The sequence below is a fragment of the Salvelinus namaycush genome, chromosome 1, assembly GCF_016432855.1.
Source record: "Salvelinus namaycush isolate Seneca chromosome 1, SaNama_1.0, whole genome shotgun sequence".
Taxonomy (NCBI): Eukaryota; Metazoa; Chordata; class Actinopteri; order Salmoniformes; family Salmonidae; genus Salvelinus; species Salvelinus namaycush.
Window position 1 is genome coordinate 62,144,133 of NC_052307.1, and position 17,164 is coordinate 62,161,296.

A 17,164-nucleotide genomic window follows, 5' to 3' on the forward strand; every position below is an offset into this window, starting at 1 on the left:
TCCAGCTCTGGCACAGGGATCAGACAACAAAGAGACATGCAATGGCATAGAGTCCACCTGTAAAAGACAGGTCTGATGCCCTCATTCAAAAGCAGCAATAAAGAGTTTCACCCTCCTCAGTAATGCCGCAGGTTGCGATTGAGACCATGACAAGGGCAAGGCGAAATTTACTAGTCATTTCAGTTAGAGAAGAATCCTAACTTTAGAAACGTGCATGTAACTCAATTTTCACTAAAGCCATTCAATGAGAAACTTCCATGAAAAATTGATTGTGCCAAGTTAAATAACGGTTAAATAAAATAAAAAATATAATAACTTTCATTACTCTCGATTTCTCTGACTTTCTCTCAAGCTAAAGATATTTGGCTTGTCTCTTAATTTTATTTTTTTTATTATAAAAAAAAATAAAAAATCATCAACACTAATTAGCTACTTTAGTTATCAGAATGTTAATGTTTTTTTAAATTGTCCCATCAAATTAAATTTGTATCTAAACATTTTTCAAAAACATTTGAGTTATGCTTTTTCATTCCCCTGCCTCAATGACTCATGTTTTCTTTTCATGAATGCGTAGTTCCATAATGCAGACTGTGTTCTGATCTCAAGCAGAGATCTTTGGGAATTCCCCTTTGTCCATGCAAATGTACATCCATATTGATGGCACATTAAAATGGTAACTTTAATCAATGTTTTTGAGTATGTAATTTAAATATAAATATTTTTCCATAATTTTTGGACAATCTACTGAAGGAAGCTGAAAACTTGTCTTCACTTTCCATGTTCCAGGTAAAAGCTCATCCTCAGAGCTGGCAGGCACCTTCCGTTTCTACAGAACGTGTTTATGGAGCAGACTTGTGGCTGATTTTGACTAATCTTAACACTGCATCAGAGTGCAATTAGCAATACAGCGTGTCTTCTCCCTCACAAGGGATAGACTCACAAGAGTTGACAGTAGTCTCAGTAGTATCATACTGTACTGCTTTTATAACTGTATATGGACTGTAAGTCCACAGAAGGTGTTACATTTTGAGAAGCTGCCCTGGGATCATAGCCCTTCCGTTCAAATTAGTGCTGGAATGTTAATGTTTTATTTTTCATAGTTCTAGTTGTTACCTCTTCAATTTTTGCCGCTGAAGCAGAATTTAACATAATCTAATTATGGTCTCTGAAATGCAAGGAAGCAACGAAGGGAGTAACTATGTGCCGAGAATAGAAAGCAGAGAGTTATGCTAGACTCTTCTTGCGGTGTCTGTGGAAATGGAGAGGGAAGCAAGTTTTGTGCCAGACAGGATGGCATGGCAGAGAGACATCGCCACAGGCATTATCTGTTTGATATCCTGTCCATGGCTACAGGTTGGCTATTGTGGGGAATACTGGACAGATTGAAACCTTTTTCAGATGTTGCAGACGCGTTTGGGATGTTTGCACACACATCTATAAAAACGTGCATTAGACTGTCATGAGCACACAGCAGCAGCCTCCATTTCCTTTCAGATGATAAAATATAAATTCAAAAGCAATAAAAGTGTCACTCAAGGTCTGAGTCATTTTGCTGGTGGATATTTACTGTCCCTCACACTGTAATATCACCTCATTGTGTTTTCCTAATCTAAAATAGATGTTGTTTTCTCATTGCAATTGCATGAAAATCATCATGTCAACAGACATAATGAATCACAAATATTAACATAGTCTTAATGCTTCTCCATTTTTGACATTTACGGTGATAGTGCACTGTTATATTTATGTTTTGAAAGGCATTGGTGATGTTTAGAGAAACTGTTAGTATAAACAGGGGAGGACAAAATGCAAACTTTGAGCCATTTCTCTAGTTGGCATTTAAGTTAATTTGCTAGTTCTTGGAGTATATGTAGGCTATCATACACTCTGTGAACAACAACCCAGAGATCCCAATGTGATTCTTAACACCTGTGCAATGCAGTCAGACAGAACATGGGAAATGTACACTGTGATGGATATGTAGGAACATATCTAAATTGTGTATCAGACAAACTGATATCAGACAAACTGTTGGGTATAGCACACGTGTCCAAGCCTATCCTTTCCAGCAGAGCACACAGGTGGAGAGCACTTTAAGCTGTTTACATGCAAGATGTATAGGATTTATGGACAAACGATTCAGCCTTAGTTAACAGTATTGGTCCCCGCCTCCTCCTCTTCTTCCTTCTCCTCCTCCTCTACCTCTCACATCACACCACACCACACCGCCCTACGTTAAGTTTTGTTGTACCCATCCAAGTTTAGATAGCTGGCTAGACTAAATGACCAATGTAAAAATGTTAGCTGACATGGGCTAATTGAGTGACTGTCAGTGACTGATATAACAAGAGAAAATTTGCTGATGCACAACAAAATTCTAAATTGCACCTTGTGTATTCTATTATTCTACAATACTAACTCTCAACATTAGTTTTTTAATTTGAGACCCGACGGAGTTCTTTTAAAAATATATATACAATTCTGGGGGGGGGGGGGGGGCTGAAAAGTGACAGCCATCACATAAATCAACCTTTGACCTTTGAGCAGGATCCTGAACTTTTATCTGTACAACAATACCAAACAGTGACTGGAATCATGAGGGGTGGAGCAGGTGTCCTATTAAAATTAGTATTCCTATTAAACATAGTATGTTATGAGAATACATAACAAGACATTGTAAGAGATCCACCCAAGGCTACTGTAAAGAGGTCATCTTGTGACAGCTAGATATTGTTCCTTTTGTGGGACCTACTCCTTCTGTCATGGCATAGCCATTCCTCTTCCACATTTAGAAAACTTTTCTCATGGTTACCTAATGTGTCCTGTGAAAGTATGACAAGGTTATCCACCACCCATAGACCATGTAAGGCACAGGTAGGCCCAACTAAAGACCTCAATATAACAGTGGTATTCTATGTAGCTAAATACAGTTGAAGTCGGAAGTTTACATGCAACTTTGCCAAATTCATTTAAACTCAGTTTTTCACAATTCCTGACATTTAATCCTAGTAAAAATGTCCTGTCTTAGGTCAGGTAGGATCACCACTTTATTTTAAGAATCTGAAATGTCAGAATAATAGTAGAGAGAATGATTTATTTCAGCTTTTATTTCTTTCATCACATTCCCAGTGAGTCAGAAATTTACATACACTCACTTAGTATTTGGTAGCATTGCTTTTAAATTGTTTAACTTGGGTCAAATGTTTTGGGTAGCCTTCCACAAGCTTCCCACAATAAGTTGGGTGAATTTTGGCCCATTCCTCCTGACAGAGCTGGTGTAACTGAGTCAGGTTTGTAGGCCTCCTTGCTCGCACACGCTTTTTCAGTTCTGCCCACACATTTTCTATAGGATTGAGGTCAGGGCTTTGTGATGGCCACCCCCAATACCTTGACTTTGTTGTTCTTAAGCCATTTTGCCACAACTTTGGAAGTATGCTTGGGGTCGTTGTCCATTTGGAAGACCCATTTGTGACCAAGCTTTAACTTCCTGACTGATGTCTTGAGACGTTGCCTCAATATATCCACATATTTTTCTTTCCTCATGATGCCATCTATTTTGTGAAGTGCACCAGTCCCTCCTGCAGCAAAGCACCCCCACAACATGATGCTGCCACCCCCGTGCTTCACGGTTGGGATGGTGTTCTACAGCTTGCAAGCGTCCCCCTTTTTACTCCTAACATAACAATGGTCATTATGGCCAAACAGGTCTATTTTTGTTTCATCAAACCAGAGGACATTTCTCCAAAAAGTACGATCTTTGTCCCCAACCCGTAGTCTGGCTTTTTTATGGCGGTTTTGGAGCAGTGGCTTCTTCCTTGCTGTGCGGCCTTTCAGGTTATGTCGATATAGGACTCGTTTTACTGTGGATTTAGATACTTTTGAACCTGTTTCCTCCAGCATCTTCACAAGGTCCTTTGCTGTTGTTCTGAGATTGATTTGCACTTTTCGCGCCAAAGTACGCTCATCTCTAGGAGACAAAATGCATTTCTTTTCTGAGCTGTATGATGGCTGAGTGGTCCCATGGTGTTTATACTTGCGTACTATTGTTTGTACAGATGAACGTGGTACCTTCAGACATTTGGAAATTGCTCCCAAGGATGAACCAGACTTGTGGAGGTCTACAATTTTATTTCTGAGGTCTTGACTGATTTATTTTGGTTTTCCCATGATGTCAAGCAAAGAGGCACGGCGTTTGAAGGTAGGCCTTGAAATACATCTGCAGGTACACCTCCAATTGACTCAAATGATGTCAATTAGCCTATCAGAAGCTTCTAAAGCCATGACATCATTTTCTGGAATTTTCCAAGCTGTTTAAAGGCACAGTCAACTTGGGTGTATGTAAACTTCTGACCCACTGGAATTGTGATAGAGTGAATTATAAGAGAAATAATCTGTCTGTAAACAATTGTTGGAAAAATGACTTGTGTCATGCAAAAAGTACATGTCCTAACCGACTTGCCAAAACTATAGTTGTTAACAAGAAATTTGTGAAGTGGTTGAAAAACAAGTTTTAATGACTCCAACCTAAGTGTATGTAAACTTCCAACTTTAACTGTATCTTGTGCTGATAATATATTTCAAATGTATATAGAAATATTTTTCTAACAGATTTTGTTTTGTTACAGCCTGAATTCAAAATGGATTAAATAGATTTTTGTTCTCAGTTATCTGCATACAATAACCCATAATGACAAAGTGAAAACATGTTTTTCAAAATGTAGGCAGTATCTGGTGGAAAGCAGACTGAAACAAGTTTTCCTCTATGATTTTGCCTGTGCTTAGCTCCATTCCATTTATTTTTCATCCTGAAAAACGTCCCATTCCCTAACGATTACAAGCACACCCATAACATGATGCAGCAACCACAATGCTTGAGAATATGTTGAGTCGTACTCAGTAATGTGTTGTATTGGATTTGCCCAAAACATAACACTTTGTATTCAGAACAAAAAGTGAATTGCTTTGCCACGTTTTTGAGGTATTACTTTAGTGCCTTATTAGCAAACAGGATACATGTTTTGGGATACTTTAATTCTGTATAGGCTTCCTTCTTTTCAATTAGATTGTGGACTAAACTACAGGACTGTTTTGCTAGCACAGACTGGAATATGTTCCCGGATTCTTCCGATGGCATTGAGGAGTACACCACATCAGTCACTGGCTTTATCAATAAGTGCATCGAGGACATCGTCTCCACAGTGACTGTACGTACATACCCCAACCAGAAGCCATGGATTACAGGCAACATTTGCACTAAGCTAAAGGGTAGAGCTGCCGCTTTCAAGGAGCGGGATTCTAACCCGGAAGCTTATAAGAAATCCTGCTATGCCCCCCGACAAACCATCAAACAGTCAAAGCGTCAATACAGGGCTAAGATCGAACCGTACTACACCGGCTCCGATGCCTGTCGGATGTGGCAGGGCCTGCAAACTATTACAGACTACAAAGGGAAGCACAGCCGAGAGCTGCCCAGTGACACAAGCCTACCAGACGAGCTAAATAACTTCTATGCTCGCTTCGAGGCAAGTAACACTGAAACATGCATGAGAGTACCAGCTGTTCTGGACAACTGTGTGATCACGCTCTCCTCAGCCGATGTGAGTAAGACCTTTAAACAGGTAAACATTCACAAGGCCGCAGGGCCAGACGGATTACCAGGACGTGTACTCCGAGCATGCGCTGACCAACTGGCAAGTGTCTTCACTGACATTTTCAACCTCTCCCTGTCTGAGTCTGTAATACCAACATGTTTCAAGCAGACCACCACAGTCCCTGTTTCCAAGAACACTAAGGTAACCTGCCTAAATGACTACCGACCCGTAGCACTCACATCTGTAGCCATGAAATACTTTGAAAGACTGGTCATGGCTCACAACAACACCATTATCCCAGAAACCCTAGACCCACTCCAATTCGCATACCGCACCAGCAGATCCACAGATGATGCAATCTCTATTGCACTTCACACTGCCCTTTCCCAACTGGACAAAAGGAACACCTATGTGAGAATGTTATTCATTTGTCCTCAACACCGGGACCCCTCAGGGGTGTGTGCTCAGTCCCCTCCTGAACTCCCTGTTCACTCATGACTGCACAGCCATGCACGACTCCAACACCATCATTACGTTTGCTGAAGACACAACAGTGGTAGGCCTGATCACTGACAACGATGAGACAGCTTATAGGGAGGAGGTCAGAGACCTGACCGTGTGGAGCAAGGTCAACAACCTCTCCCTCAACGTAATGATTGTGGACTATAGGAAAAGGAGGACCATTGTTAAACAATATTTTTGCATTCAGAGTGAGTCCAGGCAACTTATTATGTGACTTGCAAATGTTAACTCCTGAACTTATTTAGGCTTGCCATAACAAAGGGGGAAAATTCTTATTGCATCAAGACATTTCAGATTTCAGAAGTTTTTTACATTTTTAAACATGATTCCACTTTGATATTATGAGGTATTGTGTATAGGCCAGTGACAAAAAAAATCTAAATTGTATCTATTTGAAATACATGCTGTAACACAACAAAAAGTATAAAAAGTCAAGGTGTGTGAATACTTTCTGAACGCACTGTATAATAGCTTGCTGCAAGATAAATTAACCTGATGCTGTGAATACCAAGAGTAAATGCAAGTGGATGCTATGCTCTTTCACCCTCACATTGCTACCTTTACAGGAAGTGTGTAGAGAGTGACGGAACACTCTTGATGGGTCTGAAGTCAGAGTGCAATTTAGACGTCACAGCCTGGGCACATCTCTCTAAGCACATTTAGCTTTCTAATGTGTTGAAATACCAACGACTGTCTCCAAGGAAATGTTCTCCTTGCCAAAGTTACCAATAAATAGTCTGTGGATGGGTTCCATTGAGCCTTTGCTTTTGTGGTGGTCCAACAGCACTTTTTCACTTCAAGGCCTCATATACCCTTTACATGCTTGCAATAAATAAACAGCCTTGTTTCTATATTTAGATGACAGCCAGAGACAATAACTCTAGGTAATTTGAGGATAGCAAAGCTCTGTTACGTACAGCAAAAAAATAAAGACATCAATATCAAAAACTTTCATCACATCCCAGGTTTCTGCAGTTTAGTAGATGAATAGATAGAGATTTAATTGAAGTAGACCCTCTTGTTCAGTGTCATGTCATGGACAACCATGGAATAGCTTCAAAAGCAGTGTGACCAGCAGGGCCCTTGGCAGAGGAGCTGAAAGCTGAATTAGTGGTGAGTGTTGGTGGAGGTGTCGTCATGCAGATGCCTGCACTGAAGGGGTGACATCAACATCAATAATGAAAGTGTCTCATCAATGACCAGGGGAGGGCTACTGTATAAAAAGGAGGGAGAGATACTCTAAGCACTTATAAAAGACTGATCAACCAGCTAGACCCTCCAAAGCATTACAGAAAAACATATCTAAACTTTGTGGAATACACTCAGGCAGAAACTGGTAAGTAAAAGTTTGCAATAAATGTTGTAATCTGATATTGATAATCTAAGATACATTTAATAACTGTCTTAACGTTATGTTAAATGTGTAGTATTGTCTTACCATGTTACTGACCTTTATGGAAAACAGACTACTAGTAATGAGTTAAATAAGTTCATAGAAGATTGCTGAGACGCGTTCTTAATTTTTCAGGCAATCAATATGCTTTCCATCAGATCTTTGGACAAAATTGTTTTGATAATTGTCCTCTGCAGTTTACACACAGAGGCGAGACCAATGAGGTAAGTTGACCAACTTAAATGTCGAAATGCAATTTTGTGTATTGCGTTTCATACCATGGTTTATTCTTCAATGGCATTCATTGCTTTGTTGTATCCTGTATTCTAAGTCATCTCAATCTAAGCGGGTTGCAATGGTTATTCTCTGACCAACAGAAAGAGGTCCATCAGTGAGGTCCAGCTCATGCACAACGTGGGAGTACACAAGCAGGTTGGGGAGAGACAAGACTGGCTTCAGCTGAAGTTAAAGGATATAATTGCAGCCTCACACGCCAAAGCACAACAACATGGACAATCAGGGAAGATCTGGAGTCTGCTTCCTGATGATCTCACAGGACTGGGCCTGTATACAAGTTAAGCCTCAGTCCTGAGGGTTTGTCTTCTCTTCATTCTTACAGAAGTGTTACCTCGTAAAAAAAAAAAACAGTTGAAATCTCACAATGAAACTTAAAGTTTTCACTGTAAATGTCATTTTATTTTTAGACATTTTAAAAATTATTATTCTAATTATTTTTTTATTAATGTAATTACTATTTATTTATTTATATTTTATATGTATTTCCTGGTTTTACTGCATTTGAATTAACAATATATTTTGTTTATTCTCTGACCACTACCTGGACTAAAGCACACAGAACAGTATATATATTTTTTTTACATTGCTTTCCCACAAATTACCGTTAACAGTGTCAAAAAAGGTTTGTTAATCTCTTTGACATTGCTTTATTTCAGTGTACAGCACTGTTTACTTTAAATAATGTTCACAATGAGGACCTGTTTGTACCGTTATAATCATAATGACATCACTGTTTACTACTCTCACAGATGCTTTGTAATTTCAAAATAAGAATTCATGAAAAGCACAAAATGTTTAAAAAAAAACATTTCTATGTGAATATCATGTGAGAATTTTTATATGCATTAATAAATAGAATATTTGCAAAAAATTGTGCAGGTCTACATTTTGTGGGGTGGAAGCAGAGTTGCAGGGACTCAGGGACCCCCTGAATGAGACATGAGTCCCCCTAAATGCAACAAAGTCAAACTTTGGGGGGTCTCTAAATAATGCTAATTATATATAAATGTTATGCTATTTGCACTGCTATAGTGGTAAATGTTAAAATAAAAGCTTATTCCAAATTAAATGAACCCCCACCTCTGTGTCATGGTTGAAACAAATGTCTTCCATGTATCTGCGCTTGTCATCCTGGGACAGTTCTGTGTCTCAGCCCCTTTCAGGTGTCCCAAATTGTATTTATACAAAAAATGTCCTTTTGACAGCAAGACACATCAATTAATTAAGGCTACAAGAGTGTATACCCAATGACATTCGCCGAATGTGTTCATGACAAATTAAAAGGTAATAAAAAAAGACATGTCTTTACTATTAAGCCCATGCACATGAAGCGCATGCGCACATAGGAGGACCGAACGTTACGGTATAATTCACACCCTTGGTGGAGGTAAGACAAGGAGTTGAGACACTGGAGGAAGAAGAAGAGTCTCTCCCTTCTCATGTAAAGTTAGACTTTGTGAGATACCCCAGAAGAGCTTATGTGCACAAACCCCTTCAGTGTCATGAATGCAAAAGATTGTCATGTGTCAAGTGTATGCCGAAGGGAAGAATATCGTATGCCAGCGGAAGTTACAGTGGCTTGCGAAAGTATTCACCCCCTTGGCATTTTTCCTATTTTGTTGCCTTACAACCTGGAATTAAAATGGATTTTTGGGGGGGTTGTATCATTTGATTTACACAACATGCCTACCACGTTGAAGATGCAAAATATTTTTGATTGTGAAACAAACAAGAAATAATACAAAAAAAACTGAAAACTTGAGCGTGCATAACTATTCACCCCCCAAAGTCAATACTTTGTAGAGCCACCTTTTGCAGCAATTACAGCTGCAGGTATCTTGGGGTATGTCTCTATAATCTAGCCACTGGGATTTTTGCCCATTCTTCAAGGCAAAACTGCTGCAGCTCCTTCAAGTTGGATGGGTTCTGCTGGTGTACAGCAATCTGTAACGGCTGTCTAATTCCTCCTCCTCGGATGAGGAGAAGGAGTCGGGATCGGACCAAAACGCAGCGGTAGATGAATACATGAATGAATTTATTTAAAGACAAGACGAACACGAAAAAACACTTTGAAAAATTTACAAAACATCAAAACGACGTAGACAGACCTGAACTTGAGAACTTACAATATAACACGAAGAACAGGAACAGACTAACCAAACGAACGAACACGAAACAGTCCCGTGTGGTGCGACAGACACAGACACAGGAACAATCACCCACAAACAAACAGTGAGAACAGCCTACCTTAATATGGTTCTCAATCAGAGGAAACGTCAAACACCTGCCTCTAATTGAGAACCATATCAGGCAACACATTTAACCCAACATAGAAACAAATAACATAGAATGCCCACCCCAACTCACGCCCTGACCAACTAAACACATACAAAAACAAGGAAAACAGGTCAGGAACGTGACAGAACCCCCCCCTCAAGGTGCGAACTCCGGGCGCACCACCTAAAGTCTAGGGGAGGGTCTGGGTGGGCATCTGTCCACGGTGGCGGCTCCGGCTCCGGACGTGGTCCCCACCCCACCATAGTCAAACCCCGCTTCCGTAGCCTCCTCCAAATGGCCACCCTCCAAATTAACCCCACTGGATTAAGGGGCAGCACCGGACTAAGGGGCAACACCGGAATGAGGGGCAACACCGGACTGAGGGGCAGCTCCGGACTGAGGGGCAGCTCCGGACTGAGGGGCAGCTCCGGACTGAGGGGCAGCTCCGGACTGAGGGGCTGCTCCGGACTGAGGGGCTGCTCATGGCTGGCTGGCGGCTCTGGCTGCTCATGACTGGCTGGCGGCTCTGGCTGCTCATGGCTGGCTGACGGCTCTGGCTGCTCATGGCTGGCTGACGGCTCTGGCTGCTCATGGCTGGCTGACGGCTCTGGCTGCTCATGGCTGGCTGGCGGCTCTGGCTGCTCATGGCTGGCTGGCGGCTCTGGCTGCTCATGGCTGGCTGGCGGCTCTGGCTGCTCATGGCTGGCTGGCGGCTCTGGCTGCTCATGGCTGGCTGGCGGCTCTGGCTGCTCATGGCTGGCTGGCGGCTCTGGCTGCTCATGGCTGGCTGGCGGCTCTGGCTGCTCATGGCTGGCGGAAGGCTCTGGCTGCTCATGGCTGGCGGAAGGCTCTGGCTGCTCATGGCTGGCGGAAGGCTCTGGCTGCTCATGGCTGGCGGAAGGCTCTGGCTGCTCCTGTCTGGCGGAAGGCTCTGGCTGCTCCTGTCTGACGGAAGGCTCTGGCGGCTCCTGTCTGGCGGAAGGCTCTGGCGGCTCCTGTCTGGCGGAAGGCTCTAGCGGCTCCTGTCTGGCGGAAGGCTCTAGCGGCTCCTGTCTGGCGGAAGGCTCTAGCGGCTCCTGTCTGGCGGACGGCTCTAGCGGCTCCTGTCTGGCAGACGGCTCTGAAGGCTCAGGACAGATGGGCGGCTTTGAAGGCTCAGTACAGACGGGCAGCTTTGAAGGCTCAGTACAGACGGGCGGCTTTGAAGGCTCAGGACAGACGGGCAGTTCAGGCGGCGCTTGACAGACGGACAGTTCAGACGGCGTTGGGCAGACGGGCAGTTCAGGCGCCGCTGGGCAGACGGCAGACTCTGGCCGGCTGAGGCGCACTGTAGGCCTGGTGCATGGTGCCGGAATTGGAGGTACCGGGCTAAGGACACGCACCTTCAGGCTCGTGCGGGGAGCAGCAACAGGACGCACAGGACTCTGGAGGCGCACAGGAGGCTTAGTGCGTGGTGTAGGCACTGGTGGTAATGGGCAGGAGACACGCAACATAGGGCTAGTGCGTGGAGGAGGAACAGGGCTCTGGAGACGCACAGGAGGCTTGGTGCGTGGTGCCGGCACTGGTGGTACTGGGCTGGGGCGGGGACGTGGCGCCGGATATACCGGACCATGCAGGCGTACTGGCTCCCTTGAGCACGGAGCCTGCCCAACCTTACCTGGTTGTATGCTCCCCGTCGCCCGACCAGTGCGGGGAGGTGGAATAACCCGCACTGGGCTGTGTATGCGAACCGGGGACACCATGCGTAAGGCTGGTGCCATGTATGCCGGCCCGAGGAGACGCACTGGTGGCCAGATGCGTTGGGCCGGCTTCATGACATCCGGCTCAATACTCAATCTAGCCCTGCCAGTGCGGGGAGGTGGAATAACCCGCACCGGGCTATGCACACGTACAGGAGACACCGTGCGCTCTACCGCATAACACGGTGTCTGCCCGTACTCTCGCTCTCCATGGTAAGCTCGGGGAGTTGGCGCAGGTCTCCTACCTGACTTCGCCACACTCCCTTGTATCCCCCCCCCCAAGAAATTTTTGGGCTTGACTCACAGGTTTCCAGCCTCGCTTCCGTGCTGCCTCCTCATACCACCGCCTCTCGGCTTTAGCTGCCTCCAGCTCTTCACGAGGGCGGCGATATTCTCCTGGCTGTGCCCATGGACCTTTTCCGTCCAATATTTCCTCCCATGTCCATGAATCCTGCGATCGCTGTTGCTTTCTCCCACGCCGCTTGGTCCCTTGTTGGTGGGTGATTCTGTAACGGCTGTCTAATTCCTCCTCCTCGGATGAGGAGAAGGAGTAGGGATCGGACCAAAACGCAGCGGTAGATGAATACATGAATGAATTTATTTAAAGACAAGACGAACACGAAAAAACACTTTGAAAAATTACAAAACAACAAAACGACGTAGACAGACCTGAACTTGAGAACTTACAATATAACACGAAGAACAGGAACAGACTAACCAAACGAACGAACACGAAACAGTCCCGTGTGGTGCGACAGACACAGACACAGGAACAATCACCCACAAACAAACAGTGAGAACAGCCTACCTTAATATGGTTCTCAATCAGAGGAAACGTCAAACACCTGCCTCTAATTGAGAACCATATCAGGCAACACATTTAACCCAACATAGAAACACATAACATAGAATGCCCACCCCAACTCACGCCCTGACCAACTAAACACATACAAAAACAAGGAAAACAGGTCAGGAACGTGACACAATCTTTTAGTCATACCACAGATTCTCAATTGGATTGAGGTCTGGGCTTTGACTAGGCCATTCCAAGACATTTAAATGTTTCCCCTAAACCACTTGAGTGTTGCTTTAGCAGTATGCTTAGTGTCATTGTCCTGCTGGAAGGTGAACCTCCGTCCCAGTCTCAAATCTCTGGAAGGCTGAAACAGTTTTCCCTCAAGAATTTCCCTGTATTTAGCGCCATCCATCCTTCCTTCAATTCTGACCAGTTTCACAGTCCCTGCCGATGAAAAACATCCCCACAGCATGATGCTGCCACCACCATGCTTCACTGTGGTGATGATGTTCTCGGGGTGATGAGAGGTGTTGGGTTTGCGCCAGACATAGCATTTTCCTTGATGGCCAAAAAGCTTAATTTTAGTCTCATCTGACCAGAGTACCTTCTTCCATATGTTTGCGGAGTCTCCCACATGCCTTTTGGCGAACACCAAACATGTTTGCTTATTTTTTTCTGGACACTCTTCCATAAAGCCCAGCTCTGTGGAGTGTACGGATTAAAGTGGTCCTATGGACAGATATTTCAATCTCCCCTGTGGAGCTTTGCAGCTCCTTCAAGATTATCTTTGGTCTCTTTGTTGCCTCTCTGATTAATGCCCTTCTTGCCTGGTCCGTGAGTTTTGGTGGGCGGCCCTCTCTTGGCAGGTTTGTTGTGGTGTAATATTCTTTCCATTTTTTTAATAATGGATTTAATGGTGCTCCGTGGGATGTTCAAAGTTTCTGATATTTTTTTAGAACCCAACCCTGATCTGTACTTCTCTACAACTTTGTCCCTGACCTGTTTGGAGAGCTCCTTGGTCTTCATAGTGCCGCTTGCTTGGGGGTGCCCCTTGCTTTGTGGTGTTGCAGACTCTGGGCCTTTCATTACCGGTGTATATATACTGAGATCATGTGACAGATCATGTGATTGCACACAGGTGGACTTTATTTAACTAATTATGTGACTTCTGAAGGTAATTGGTTGCACCAGATCTTATTTAGGGGCTTCATAGCAAAGGGGGTGAATACATATGCATTCACCACTTTTCCATGTATTATTTTATTTAATTTTTAAAGTATTTTTTTCCATTTCACTTCACCAATTTGGACTATTTTGTGTATGTACATTACATGCAATCCAAATAAAAAATCTATTTAAATTACAGATTGTAATGCAACAAAATAGGAAAAACGCCAAGGGGGATGAATACTTTTGCAAGGCACTGTATATGCTCAAATCCAATCAAATGTGTGTAGACTAACAGTGAAATTCTTACTTACGGGCCCTTCCCAACATTGCAGAGAGCAAAATAGCAAAATAATAGATTGATAATAACACCAGGAATAAATACACAATGAGTAACGATAAACCCGACCGATTGCAAACATTTATATAAACCTGTTTTTGCTTTGTCATTATGGGGTATTGTGTGTATATTGATGAGGGAAAAATACAATTTAATCTATTTTAGAATAAGGCTGTAATGTAACAAAATGTGGAAAACGTCAAGGGGTCTGAATACTTTCCGAATGCATTGTATGGGTAGCTCTTGACCCGCTCCACTACAACCCTGTGGATGGGGACGTGCTTGGGAATGGGGGCGTGCTTGGGCCTCCGTTTCCTGTAGTCCACTATCATCTCCTTTGTCTTGCTGACGCTGAGGGAGAGGTTGTTGTCCTGGCGCCACACTGCCAGGTTACTGACCTCCTCCCTTTAGGCTGTCTCATCATCGTGGGTGATTAGGCCTATTACCGTCGTGTCGTCAGCAAACGTAATGATGGTGTTGGAGTCGTGCGCGGCCACGCAGTCGTGGGTTAGCAGCAAGTACAGGAGGGGACTAAGCACGCACCCCTGAGGGGCCCCCGTGTTGAGGGTCAACGTGGCGGATGTATTGTTGCCTACCCTCACCACCTGAGGGTGGCCCATCAGGAAGTCCAGGATCCAGTTTCAGTGGAGGTATTCAGTCCCATGGCCCTGAGCTTAGTGATGAGCTTCGAGGGCACAATAGTGTTGAACGCTGCTGCAATTGTGATGGCCAACATGAACTCAAATTCCTGGATTGCCCAGTTAGGGTGAAGTAGACAGAGGTGCCAAGAATAAGGGCTGTCCAGCGTGTCTCCTGGAGGCAGTGAGAAGAGTTGAAGGAGTGAGTGGCATTGAAGAGGTAATGGTAGTAGAGCCTAGTCTGGCTGACACCTGACTCAAAGACTTCAGACAACGGCCTCCTGTCCAGACCAGTGTATCACAGCTCTCCCTCGCTGTGAGTCACGTGAGTCGCATCAGTCAAGCTAAAGGCATCCGCATACATAGGTTCGGTTTGCTCCTAGCAGAACTCAGCTAGGCGAAGTGAACGTCTCTGCTTGCATACTCCCTTAAAATACCTTGCCTTGAAGAACAAGAAAACTACACTTCTTCAAAATAGTCTGAATAAATCTAAGATTACACAAGAAATCTGTAATTAGTTTTTAAGTTTTTGCCTATGATGTTTGGTGCAGTATTTCTCAAGTGGTGTCAGAAGTTCCGGAAAACCCAGCCACAGTGAGGAGTGCATGCATGCTATAAGATGGAGAAAGGTGACGTGATGCTCGAGTTGGTGAACACTGCTTATGACTGGTTCTGGTGGATGAACACAGAGGATGACCTGTTTGAAGGGTCCTCTATCCGGTCATCAGGGCCTCTATCCGTGAATTTCCACAGGCCTGGCAGCACTGGGCGGAGCTTACCTGGCCGACTCACAGTTGGAGCAGCTCTTCAAGGTGCAAAGGTTTCTACTGGAGGTGATGGGGTGAGGCCTGTGTCCGGGGATGGAGCTGTGCGACTGTGATACCCGCACCCCTAAGAGAAGGTGTGCATGTGACTGTGGCCATGACTGGGAAGTCTGCCCTGGTGGCAAGGCCTTGTGTTATCACTGCAACAAGCACGGGCACGTACTGGCTACCTGCGTGTTCCACCAGCCATGGAGATCCTTGGCGTCGGCTGATTCGCCACCTGTTGTAGAGGCCCCACAGTCAAGCACTGTTCCCGACGAGGAACTGTCCACTCTGTTCTGCGGTGCGCTCCTGGAGGATAGGATGAGCTTTCCCTGTCTGCTGGTGAGGTCCCTGATCTATCTGTCCTTGATCTTCTGCTCCCTGCTGGGGGTGAGTCCGAGCTGCAGGCTGGGGTGCCCGAGACTCCAGTGGAGCTGCAGGTTTCTGATGCTGTTGATGAGTTGGTGGCTAGCCAGCTGCCCATGGCCAATACTGCTGAGCTGATGGATGGTGGTGGGGCGGAGTCTCTGCCGGTTGCTGGTAAGAGTGGAGAGCCTCTCACACGCTATCTGCTGAGACTGATAATACTGAGTTGTGCCCTAGGCCTGAAGCTGGGGAGGGGTCTGACCCTGCCCTTGGTTCTGCTGGGTTACTGGCAGTCAAAACTGAACATTTCTTTCCTGATTCACCTGACTCCCCTTCTCTACAAAAGGTGACTGTGCCAAGAAGGGTGGACACGCCCTCAACAACCAAGCAGGTCAGTGAAGACCCGGGAGTGAAGCTGGTGTTCAAGATGTTCAAGATGAACAATCATACAGAGTGCAAGTTCTCATTGTTTCAGGTGATGTTGCTCATTCGTGTTTACCTATGTAGGCCTACTGCAATGCAATGTCAGGACTCTGGTCAGGTAACATCCCAGCAAGCTCCGATTATGGTTCCTGTTTCTGTACATTCAGCTCGGTTAAGTAAACCCCCTGTTTTGTGTTTAAATGCTTTTGACAGCCTTCTTTTCAAGGGAAGTTGTAAACCTATAATGGTTTACTGCTTTTTCTCTGCACTTCGTGCGTCAAGGAGAATGGGGAGTAAACGTGGCGATTGTCATTATTTTATACGTCACATAATCTAAAGTCTTGCCTGATGATGTATATCCAGACATTGATTAACACCTGTTTATTAGATGAAGCACATTTATTGACTGTCAGTGATGTGGGAAAATGTATCATGTGAATATATTACCTGAATGTGTTTGCATGTCATTGGCATACCTTTTATTGAAGTTGATTAACAATTAGGTAATTGGTAGGGTTTGTGATGCATTCTGGGTAATGGGTGTTGGTACAATAAACATGTCTTGGCTTTGTTTGGGAGACAAGACAGACAGGTAAACAGGTCGGCATGGATTGAAGCCTGGGTTTTCATTTATTAGGTCTACTAGCTATATCCACTTGCAAGTAAAAAACCTCACATAGGCAAAAAAAAGCACATCTTCCTCGTATGCCTCCTCACTGTTAAAATCCTACCGCATAGTAAGCTTTAGTAGAGCCTGCACCAGTGAATGGGTTTGTTTGGTGTTACATTAGACAGAGCAACCTTGGATC